At 45.2% G+C, this 12,561-nt stretch overlaps 1 protein-coding gene across 5 annotated transcripts in view; it reads left to right on the forward strand.

Annotated features, from left to right (window-relative positions):
* SLC25A21 (solute carrier family 25 member 21) overlaps positions 1-12,561 on the forward strand; it is a 702,309-nt gene that overhangs the window by 13,986 nt on the left and 675,762 nt on the right. The gene's annotated exons all lie outside the window — the stretch shown is intronic.

Genomic DNA, 12,561 nt, shown 5'->3' on the forward strand with positions numbered 1-12,561 from the left:
TTGGTGCTAATAGCCAAACCTAAGTTTTAGTTGCAGTGATGGGCGATATGCTTATTCTATAAATTGTGCCTAACTCTGGTTATGGTTTTTAGAATAGCTCTAAGCGTAGATTTTTTCAGCACAGATTTTTTAGGTAACAAATAGAATTTAGTCCAATATAACAAAGCAAAATAGGAATAAATAAGGAAAACATGTAGAAGCATGGCTTTGGAAATGCATTGTGGGAATGGTGGGTTGGGGAGTACCGTGCAAATATATGGGAAAAACATTTGCTGTTTAAGTGTTTAATGGAAGGGGGGGGGGAGTGTCTGAGAGGATGGATCTGATTAGGCTCAGGAGTGGTCAGGATTAGGATATGGTTCAGAAGTTGGATATGTGGGGTAAGGTTTATGTTTGTAGGTAGCAGACATGGTTGAGAAGGAATGTATTCAAGAGGTGATTGGGTGGAGGAATGTAGGTTTATTTAATTTTCTAGCCTGTCCTCCCAGGGTAGCCCAGAATACATCCATATTTATCTTGACAAACCCATAACAAATTATATTAATACAATAATCCCAAATTGATTAATAAATATAGTGTGAAAACATTAATGTTACAATTCCAGTACCTGTCTTTTGCAGGAGTCACCTATATACCGAAAAATTACTCAAAGCAGCCTCATAGACTCAATAAAGCATAGATGGCAGCCTTAGCTGTCTAAACGAACTATGCTATACTAGAGCACAGAATCATATCATTGGCAGTATTTGCGAGAAAAAAAGAGCACTTTGAAAAATATGTCACCAAGTGCTTAAAAAAAACTGGCACACTATAATATCACAATAAGACAATACAATAATGCCATCATAATAAAGCTAAATTTAAATTTCACATTCTCATCAAAATTTAAAATCCAATGTACTATTTCTAGTTAAATCATATTTACAGTACTTCTAAACAATGAATTCAGCTACTTATATAGAAACCAAACAAATGTGTTTTAACAGCTCTTCGAAAAAACTTAAAACTGTCTAGCGATTAGATGCAAGAAGGGAGTTGGTTCCACATCTTAGTCACAAACTTGGAGTAGGCTCGTTTACGAGCACCCTTTATTTTCACAGAGGGGATATAGAAACATTTTTCTTGTGAATGCAAGGACTGTTTTGGATGATATACAATTTCTTTGAATGGTTGACCAGAGAATTGGATAGAGGATGTACATTAGATGTGGTGTATTTAGATTTTAGCAAATCCTTTGACAGTGCTCCACACAGACGTCTAATAAATAAACTGAGTGCCCTCAGGATGGATCCCAAAGTGACGGGCTTGGTCAAGAACTAGTTGTGTGGAAGGCAACAGAGGGTAGTGATCAATGGAGGTCATACATTTGGGCTGTAAAAACCCGAGGGAACGGTACAGTATAAGGAGTGAAGAACTTATGTGCACGACAGAAGAGCAGGACTTGGGTGTGATTGTATGTGATGATCTTAAGATGGCCAAACAGGCTGAAAAGGTGACTGTGAAAGCTAGAATGATGCTAGGTTGTACAGGAAGAGGTATGGCCAGTAGGAAAAAGGAGATATTGATGCCCCGCTATGACTTTGGTGGGACCTCATTTAGAATATTGTGTACAATTCTGGAGGCCACACCTTCAAAAAGATAAAAAGGATGGAGTCGGTCCAGAGGAAGGCTACTAAAATGGTATGTGGTCTTCATCATAAGGCGTATGGGGACAGACTTAAAGATCTCAATCTGTATACTTTGGAGGAAAGGTGGGTGCGGGGAGATATGATAGAGACGTTTAAAAACCTACGAAATGTAAATGCGCATGAGTCGAGTCTCTCATTTGAAAGGAAACTCAGCAATGAGAGGGCATAAGATGAAGTTAAGAGGCGATAGACTACGACGTAATCTAAGGAAATACTTTTTTACAGAAAGGGTGGTAGATGCATGGAACAGTCTCCCAGAAGAGGTGGTGGAGACAGACTGTGTCTGAATTCAAAAGGGCCTGGAATAAGCATGTGAGATCTCTTGGAGAGAGAAAGAGATAATGGTTACTGCAGATGGGCAGACTAGATGGGCCATTTGGCCTTTATCTGCCATCATGTTTCTATGTTTCCTCAGGTGTTTCTCTGCGAATGGTTCCTTCCTTTCTTCTGAAGGTGGTCTCAGCTTTTCATGTCATTCAAGAGATTCATTTGCCCACTTTTCACCCTACAGGTTCAACTAAACAGGACAGGATTTTGGAGAGGCTGGATGTGCGAAGAGTCCTGCTCCACTACCTGGAGAGGACCAATGATTCCTGTCTTTCTGACCATCTTTTTGTGCTGACTAGCCAGTCAAGATGAGGCAGGCCAGCTTCCAAGGCCAAATGGATTTTCATGGCAATTTGTTATTCATATATTGCATGCGGAAAACTGCTACTTATTTTTACTACAGTACATTTTTGACTAGAAGTGTTTTTGCTTCCTGGGTGGAGTCCCAGCCTATTCTACCCAATGAAATCTGTAGAGCAGCTACTTGGTTCACGCTCCATACCTTTACAAGGTTCTACAGAGTGGATGTGGCGGCCTGAGAGGATGCCACATTTTGGTCCTTGGTGCTGCAGGCAGGCTCCCTAGATGGCAAGCTTCACTAATTTGCATCATAGCACCACAAAAAATGTCAAATTTAGTTTTAAAAAATTTAGTTAAAAAAAAAACCCTTTTATTGTTTTTTTTAAATGAAAAAAAAGAAAACCACCAGTTATAACACATTTGACAAAAACAGGATGTGAAATAATCCCCACCCCTCCCCCCAGAGAAAGTAAGCGAAACATACAAAATACTTTAAGAGAGGCTATCAATATGAAGTTTGATTGGATGACATACAGTAATGAACTGCTGGTATTGATCAGAGTGCTCTGATGCAATAGACTCATATTTATATATATATATATTTTTTTTATATATTCTTTATTCATTTTCAAGATTACATTAAGTGTTAAAATATATTCAATCACATAAACAATAAATACATCACTTAGAAATAATCATTAACATATCTCACAAATTCTTATCCCCATCCCTATCCCAACCCACCCTCCCATATATTCCATTATCATATAAAACATGTAATAATAAAATCTCCCCCTCCCTGCATCTTAAATTAACAAATATTTATAAATATTTATAAATGAAACAGAATACCACCAGAAATGAACATTAAGCTTTAAAATTGATTTCCGTTTGCTTAAAATATCCTGTAATTAAAGTTCTATATAATTTCCTACGTTTCTTAATGCCCTGTATTTGAAACATAGATGGTTGAAACAAAATATTATAATAAGAAAGAGGTTCTGTTAAGTCTAATATTTTAGAGATTATCTGCCATACTTGATACCAAAAAGACAACATATGTATATTCATAGAGCATATGCTCGAGTTACTACTGCAGCGACGACACATGACCAACACAGATTAGAAGCAATAATTTTTAGTTTGTGTAATCTTGCAGGAGTCCGTACCACTCTATGTGTAATAAAATATAAGGACTGAGTCAAGGAAGTAGAAATCGAGCAGCGGACTGATGTGCGCCAGAACTGAGACCATTGTACATCCAAAATTATATGATGTATTTCTGTTTCCCATAAGGACTTAAGTGATTGCTGGGTCTGAGTTTGGTTGTGCTATAGACATTTCTAAAAAATAGATGCTGAAAAGCCTTCTTCAGCATTGTTGGAACAAAAGATGTCCATAGCAGGTGCATTTCCTAACGAGTCTTTATTTTGAAGCCACATAGACAGTAAATTGCAAAATTGCATCCACTTGAAACACTGAGAGGGATAATATTTATTCCTAAGATCCATAAATATCATTAGCTGGTTATCTTTTAGAAGATGATCCAATGTCCATATATTCTTCTGCATCCATATGTTCCAATTCAGAAAGTAACTGTCTATACAGAAAATAAGATTCCACCACAATGATATCTATTTAGTAGATCTTATAGAAGAAGAATATGTTTAGTTGTTCAAATGCTAAAATTGCCACTTTAAATATAAGGTTATCAGAAAGTCTTTGTGGAGATAATTTCCCATATTGAAGACACATAAGAAAGATAAGTGTTTCCTCAAGGCACAACTATGATGGTTTCTCAGATAAGGTATATAGTTCCATAGAATACCTTGTCTAAGTGAGAAAGCATAGTGATAATACAAGAAATTTGGAAAGTTGCAGGTGATCGTGGCAGACAGCGTGCCAGACTTTAAGAATAAATGGGATACCTATGTGGGATCCCTACGAGGGTCAAGATAAGGAAATTGGGTCATTAGGGCATAGACAGGGGGTGGGTAAGCAGAGTGGGCAGACTTGATGGGCTGTAGCCCTTTTCTGCCGTCATCTTCTATGTTTCTATGATCCCTCCCATTTCCTTAGTTTTATACAGTATATGAAGGAAGTGCAATGCTCTTTCTTTTGCCAAAGAAAGGATTGTATACAGTATACTGTTTAATAGTTTTCTAGAATTGAGCTGAGATCATAGGGATCATACAGAGATTATACATACATTATAATATGTGCAATAGCCACTTTTATGGTGTCTAGTCTCCCCCAACAACTCAGGCACAGGGGAGACCATTGTGAGCATAAAGTCTGCACTTTTTATTTAGGATTCTCTTTTCATTAATCTCAATTGTGGCTTTTATGTTAGGTATTAGTAAGTGGCATACCCTTGATATGCCTCTGAAACGGGAAATCACTGACCAAAGCTTTAGTACAGTGCATATTGAGGGGTATAGTTCAGATTTAGTCCATTTTATTTTATAAACCCAAGAAACTACCAAAGTTATTCAACATGTTTAGAAATGCAGGTAAAGTATCATTTGGTTGCTGAAGGTATAAAAGAATATCATTGGCATATGCTGATAGTTTGTATTCTGTTCCCCCAACACATATACTTGTATGTTACTGGATTGTCGAATGGCACAAAGCAGAGACTCCAACACAATATTAAATAGAAAGGGAGATAACAGACACCCCTGCCCGGTGCTTCTATAAAGCTTGTAAGAGCCACTGGATTGGAATATAGCAGCTTTATCATATCAATAAAATTCTCTCCAAACCCACACCAGCTTGAAGTCTGAAATGGATAAGACCATTCTACCCTGTCCAATGCCTTTTTAGCATCCAAGGATACCAAAAAGGCTGCTCGATTATATGTTCTATCTTGATGCATCAAATGGAAACAAAGCCTCATGTTAGAAGAAAATCTTTGATGGAGAAATCCAGTTTGGTCTGGGTGACTTAAGGTAGACAGAGGTTCCATAATTCAGTGAGAAAAGGCTCTGGCATAAATTTTAGCATCTAGATTAATTAATGAAACAGGTCTCTAATTTGTTACTTCAAGAGGATCTCTTCCAGGTTTAGACAGGATGATGGTAAGAGATTCAGTAATTATACCAGTCATTGATCCTTTATGAAATATGTAGTTAAAGACTTGCAATAGCCGTGGGGAGAGTTCATCCTGAAACACTTTAAAGGATTCTGCCCTGAAACCATCCACACCAGGGGTCTTATTATGTTTGAAAACAAGTATGGCCTGTTGAATTTCCTTAATCATGTTAGGAGCTTCAAGATACTCATATGTCAAACCATTGCTTAAGGAGAAACACTGGTTGCCCATTGAACAACTCATCAAGTTTAAGATTCTTTGTCTGACTTTCAAGACGTCAGGCATTTTGTTATAGATTTCCAGATTACTAACATTGTTTATTCCATATAAGAACATAACTGTCATCTCCGGATCAGACCTTCGGTCCATCAAGTCCGACGATCCGCACACGCAGAGGCCCAGCCAGGTGTACACCTGGCGTAATTTTATTCACCCATATCTCTCTATGCCTCTTGTAAGGAGATGTGCATCTAGTTTGCTTTTAAATCCTAGAACGGTGGATTCCAGAATAACCTCCTCTGGGAGAGCATTCCAGGTGTCTATCATTCGTTGCATGAAGCAGAACTTCTTGATATTTGTCCTGTATTTGTCCCCCTTAGCTTCAGTCCATGTCCTCTTGTCCGTGTCACATTGGACATTGTAAATAATTTTATTCCAGGACAAGCAGGCAGCATATTCTCAACATGTGGGTGACGTCATCCATGGAGCCCTGATCAGATACTCTCACAAGCAAACTTGCTTGAAGATCTTCAAGTTTGCGAGTGTACTGCGCATGTGCGTGTGCCTTCCCGCCCAAGTTAGGGCACGCGTCTCAGCGTGGCCTCAGTTCTTGTTTTTCCGTGGAGCCAAGAAGCCCTGTTCTACAGCTCTGCCGTTTCCTACTTGCCTTCTCGCACCGTGACTTTCTTTCTTTTCTTTTTCTTTAAGTCGCTGTGCGACGCCTCTTTTATTTTATTTTATTTTTTTTAAACCAAACAAAAGATTTGTTGTGTTCCCGCTGGTTTTCCTCCGGCGGGCCTTTCTTGGGCTTCGGCCCTGCCGCTCGTCCTCATTGGCTGCGGCTGCGTTTTTCTTTCTTCCTTGGCCTCTCACTGGGTTCACCACGTGTGAGTAGAGCGGCCGGGCCTTTTTCCTCATTGGAATCGAGCTGACGTGGCATCGATCCCCAGTGGCAGCCTCGTCTAATCCCTCTGGTCCCGTCTGCTGTGCCTTGTGGTTTCCATCCTCAGGTAAGTCTCTTCTTTCCTTCCTAGGTACGTTACCTCAGTAACGCCGCCAGCTGAGTCTCAGGCATTCCAGGCATCGAGTGCAGTCATGCTTGCCTCTATGAGACCTTCGAAGCATGCCTCCTTTCATGGGAACACTCATCCTCGAGGTTGCCCTCTATGGAGCGACTGCTGCACCTTCATTACCAATTTCATTGGTATGGTGCCACCTTTTGAAGCCTCGACTGACTTCGACGGCTGAGGCTTTGTGCCTCGGCGTCAGTTGTGGCTTTGCGCCTCGGCGTCGACTGGGGCTTTGTGCCTCGATGTCGACTGAGGTTTTGTGCCTCGACGTCGACTGTGGATTTGTGCCTCGATGTCAACTGGGGCTCTGTGCCTCGATGTCGCCTGAGGCTGTGTGGCTTGACGTCGCCTAAAGCCAGTGTGCCTCGACTTCGACTGAGGCTTTCTTCCTCGCCGTCGACTTAGGCTGTGTGCCTCAACTGAGGCTGTGTGCTTCGACTGAGGTTTTGTGCCTCGATGTCGACTGTGGCTTTATGTCTTGGCGTTGACTGAAGTTTTGTGCCTCGCCGTCGACTGGGGTTTTGTGCCTCGCCGTCGACTGGGGTTTTGTGCCTCGCCGTCGACTGGGGTTTTGTGCCTCGCCGTCGACTGGGGTTTTGTGCCTCGCCATCGACTGGGGTTTTGTGCCTCGCCGTCGACTACGGCTGTGTGCCTCGACGTCGACTGAGGCTGTGTGCCTCGACGTCGACTGAGGCTTTCTGCCTCAGCGTCGACTGGGGCTTTGGACCTCGATGTCTACTGCGGCTTTGTGCCTCGACGTCGACTGAGGTTTGGTGCCCCGACGTCGACTGGGGCTCTGTGCCTCGACGTCGACTGGGGCTCTGTGCCTCGACGTCGACTGGGGCTCTGTGCCTCGACATCGACTGTGCCTCGACGTCGCCTGGGGCTTTGTGCCTCGACATCAACGTCTACCGGATCCAGTTAAGGGATTTCATGGTTCTCATCTTTCTCACCAATCCCTGGTGGTTGAGTCTTCCTTGAAGAAGCCCAACCCCTCGAGGTGTACGCTGCCGTCCCGCTAAGGCTGGAGGGCCGTCTGATGGACAAGTTTGGTTGCCGTCTTTATCAAAACTCGATGATGGCGAACCGTGTCCTCAACTATAACCTTATCGTCGTATCCTATCTCCGGTTCTGTGTGGAAGCCCTCCACTCGTTCCGGGCGAACGTGCTGGATTCTCGTAGTCAGGAGTTTTGTCTCCTAGAGGAGACTCTCTCCCAGCTCTGGCTCTATATGTTCCAAGTGGCCTATGACACCTTCAAGTTGTCCTCGAGAGTCACGGCATTTGCGATCGCCATGCGTCGTCTCGCTTGGCTCTACATGTGGATGTAGATCCGAATCTCCAGGATCGTCTAGCCAATCTCCCTTGCATGGGTACTGAGCTTTATGATGTTTCCATCGAAACGGCCACTAAGCGTCTCTTGTAACACGAATGGTCCTTCGCTTCTCTGGTACGCCTTCAGCCGAAGACCCCTCCGGCCCGGCAGTATAAAATCCCTCTCTGGAGGTATCCACAGGATACCACTCCTGCGTTCTGTCGGCCTCCTTCGAAGTAGCTGCACCTGCTGCAGCAGCACCCAGCTGTGGTCTGGCCACCGGCTCCGATGAAACCTGGACCGTCTTTTTGACTATTCCAGTATGAGCCTCCGGGCTCCTCTCCTTCTGGAGACTTCCCCCCCCCCCCCTTATCGGGGGCTCTCTCCATCATTTCTACGCACGGTGGAACGGGCCTTACCTGACAGTTGGGTGTTTTCCATCATACCTTCACTTCAGTCACGTACCCCCAGACCTTCCTCCAGGAGCGTATCCTTCAAGCCAGTCTCAACTACCCCTTCTTTGTGGGGAGCTCGAGCCCTACTTCGCCTCCGAGCGATCGATGAGGTTCTTCCAGGCCAGTGGCATACGGGATTCTACTCCAGGTATTTTCTGGTGCCCAAGAAGACGGGGGATCTGCATCCGATCCTGGACCTCCGTGCCCTGAACAAGTTTCTAGTCCAGGAACGATTTAGTATGCTCACCCTTCCATCGTTGTGCCCCCTCTTGGATGAAGGGGACTGGCTGTGCTCACTGGACCTCAAAGAAGCGTACACGCACATTCCTATACGCCCGGCCTCACGCCGGTTTTCTGAGATTCCGGGTGGGGATCTCCATCTCCAGTGTCGTGTTCTTCCCTTCGGCCAGGTGGCCTCTCCGAGGGTTTTCACAATATGCCTGGTTGTGGTAGCTGCTGCCCTGCATCTCCGCGGCCTGCAGGTGTTTCCCTACCTCGATGACTAGTTGATCGAAGCATCCTCTCGCCAGGAGATTCTGCGAGCGACGAATCAAACCATTTTGCTCCTTCAGAGTCTCAGCTTCGAGGTGAACTTCCCCAAGTCTCGCTTCTGTCCATCCCAGTTTCTGGAGTTCATCGGAGCGGTCCTGGACACAGTTCATCTGCACTCCTTCTTGTCTCGGCCTCGGTAGGAGGCCCTTGTTCATTTCTGTCGGAAGGTGGCCCTTCAGTCTTCGGCCCCGGCTCGACTCCTGATGGTCCTCGGTCACATGGCCTCTACGGTTCCTGTGACTCCTTTTGCCAGACTTCTCCTCCGCATTACCCAGTGGACTTTTGCGTCCCAATGGAATCTGAATCGAGACTCTCTCTCGACGCGTTGTCGTGCCTCCTTTGTTGGAGAACTCTCTCCGTTGGTGGCTGCTCTCTTCCAATCCTTCCAGAGGTTTTCTGTTTCATGCTCCTCCTCCGTAGAAGGTCCTCACGATGGACTCGTCGGCCTATGCTTGGAGGGGCTTGTCTGGCCGGTCTTCGCACTCAGGGTCTTTGATCCAGTGTAGTCCGCCTTTGTCACATCAATCTGCTGGAGCTTCGTGCGATTCTCCTCGCTCTGAAAGCTTTTTGCCACCTGCTTCGTGACCGAGTGGTGCTGATCCACACGGACAAACAGGTCGCCGTGTATTATATCAACTAACAGGGGGGCACGGGGTCCCCGTCCCTGTTCCAAGAGATGTTGCGGCTCTGGCTTTGGGCCATTCACCACAATATGTTCCTTCGGGCAGTCTGTATTCCGGGCCAGCGCAATTGTCTGGCGGACAGGTTGAGTCATCTTCTGCAGCCTCACGAGTGGTCCCTACATTCTTGGCTCTGCGTTGGGTGTTTGCTCGTTGGGGGACTCCAGATGTTGATCTGTTCGCGTCCCCCCTCAATCACAAGTTACCCCACTTCTACTCCAGGGTTTACACCCCTCTCGGGCTCGAAGCGGATGCTTTTCTGCTGGATTGGACGTACCTTTATCTGTATGCGTTCCCTCCATTCCCTCTGATTCAGAAGATTCTCATCAGGTTCCAGTCCTCGCGGGCCACCCGGATTCTGATAGCTCCTCGATGGCCCCGGCAGCCGTGGTTCTCCCTTCTGTTACAACTCAGTTCCAGGGAGCCTCTTCTTCTGCCTGTTTTCCTTCTCTGCTTTCGCTGTGTCAGGGTTCACTGCTTTATCCCAACCTGCAGCCTCTGTACTTGACAGCTTGGTTCCTCGAGACTTAATGCCCTTGTTCCAGCTCTCCCAGCCTATGCTGGATGTCCTGGAGGTGTCTTGGAAAGACTCCACTCGCCAATGTTAGCATCAGAAGTGGACCCGCTTTTCTTCCTGGTATGCTACTCGACAGCTGGAGCCGGTCTCTGCCTCCCTGTTTGCTGTCTTTGACTATCTGTTGCACTTGTTGGGCGCCGGACTCAAGTCCTCTTCAATTCGTGTCCACCTTAGTACCATTACTGCTTTTCGTCTGCCGCTTTACGGGAAGCCTATCTCTGTTCATCCTGTGGTTTCCCACTTCCTGTAAGACCTTTTCCGCATTCCTCCGCCCCTTAAACCTCCTCCGGTGGTTTGGGATCTTAACGTGGTTTCTTGCTCCTTTCATGTAACCCCCTGTTCGAGCTGCTAGCGTGGGCTCACTTGCAGTTTCTTCCTTGGAGGGTTGTGTTTCCTATTGCTCTCACGTCTGCCCGTCAGGTCACTGAGCTTCAAGCCCTGGTAGCGGACCCACCTTTCACTGTCTTCCATCATGATGAGGTGGTCCTCTGTACCTGTCCTACGTTCTTGTCTAAGGTTGTTTCTGAGTTTCCCATCAACCAATCCATGGTTCTCCCTGTGTTTTTTACGAAGCCCCCTTCTCACCCTGGAGAAGTGGCTCTGCATTCTCTTGATTGTACGCGTGTGCTGGCCTTCTACTTGAAGAGCACCGCTCCCCTTCGTTATGTTCCACAGCTGTTCCTCTCTTTCGGTCCTACTCGCTTGGGTCGCTCTGTTTCTAAGCGGTCCATTTCTAACGGATTGGCCGCTTGTATCTCTCTCTGTTACGCTCAGGCTGGCCTCTCCCTGCCGGGTCGAGTCCCAGGCCACAAAGTGCGTGCGATGGCAGCGTCTGTTGCTTTCCTTCGCTCGACTCCCATTGAGGAAATCTGTAAGGCTGCCTCTTGGTCCTCAGTTCAAACATTCTCCTCTCTCTACTGTCTGGATGCTTTCTCCAGGTGTGACGGCCACTTTGGCCTGTCGGTTTTGCAAAACCTATTCTCCTAATTTGCCAACTCTCCCTCCATCCCATTGTAGGTAGCTTGGAGGTCACCCACATGTTGAGAATATGCTGCCTGCTTGTCCTGGGATAAAGCACAGTTACCGTAATAGGTATTGTCCAGGGATAGCAGGCAGATATTCTCGCAACCCACCCTCCTCCCCGGGTTGGCTTCTTTGCTAGCTATCTGAACTGAGGCCAAGATGAGGAGACACGCACCCTAACTCGGGCGGGAAGGCACACACGCATGCGCAGTACACTCGCAAGCTTAAAGATCTTCAAGCAAGTTTGCTTGCGAGAGTATCCGATCGGGGCTCAATGGATGACATCACCCACATGTTGAGAATATCTGCCTGCTGTCTCTGGATAACACCTGTTACGGTAAGTAACTGTGCTTTTTTTCCTGCTCTATTTTGTCGATTCAGTGTTTTGAAAGTCTCGATCATAAACCCCTCGCAGTCTCCTTTTCTCAAGGGAGAACAATCCCAGTCTCTTAAGTCATTCCTCATATTCCAAGCTCTCCATACCTTTTATTAGCTTCATTGCTAGTCTCTGCACCCTCTCCAGCAGTTTTATATCCTTTTTTTAGGTTGGGAGACCAATGTTGGACACAGTATTCCAAGTGTAGTCTGACCATTGCCCTATAAAGCGGCATTATAACTTTCTCTGATCTACTCGTGATTCCTTTCTTTATCATGCCTAACATTCTATTTGCTTTCTTTACCGCTGCCGCGCATTGTGTCGACGGTTTCAGGGTCCTATCTATCAGTACACCCAGGTCCTTTTCTTGTTCGCTCTTACCTGGAGTTGCACCTGACATTCTATACTCGTGTTCCTTGTTCTTTCTGTCTAAATTCATTACTTTGCACTTTTCCACATTAAACTTAACATAACATCGTGCTTCTTAACCGTGTAGCCATAAGTTCAACGCAATTTACAAAAGATTATAAAGAATATCATGAAGAACAAGAAAAGTTATTTGACCAAGTATTTTGAGAAAAGATAGGTTTTCAACTAAGCTTTTGTGGTTAGGTCCAAGATTAGACTGTGTTCCTCTGTAGCTCTAGCATCTGGGTCCTTCTAACCAATTGAGTTCTCTGCCAAGATATTGGGAGTCCTTTCTGATTCCTCTCTTTCCTTTAAGGACCAAATAAATTCCTTGGTCAAGAAATGCTTCTTTAGTTTGCAAATGCTGAAGAAGGTTAGACATCTTTTTCATCACTGTCATTTTTCTATCTTAGTTCAATCAATTATATTATCTCATCTTGATTACTGTAACGCTATCTACCTCAGCATTACAAAAAAT

The sequence above is a fragment of the Geotrypetes seraphini genome, chromosome 7 (assembly GCF_902459505.1).
Source record: "Geotrypetes seraphini chromosome 7, aGeoSer1.1, whole genome shotgun sequence".
NCBI lineage: Eukaryota > Metazoa > Chordata > Amphibia > Gymnophiona > Dermophiidae > Geotrypetes > Geotrypetes seraphini.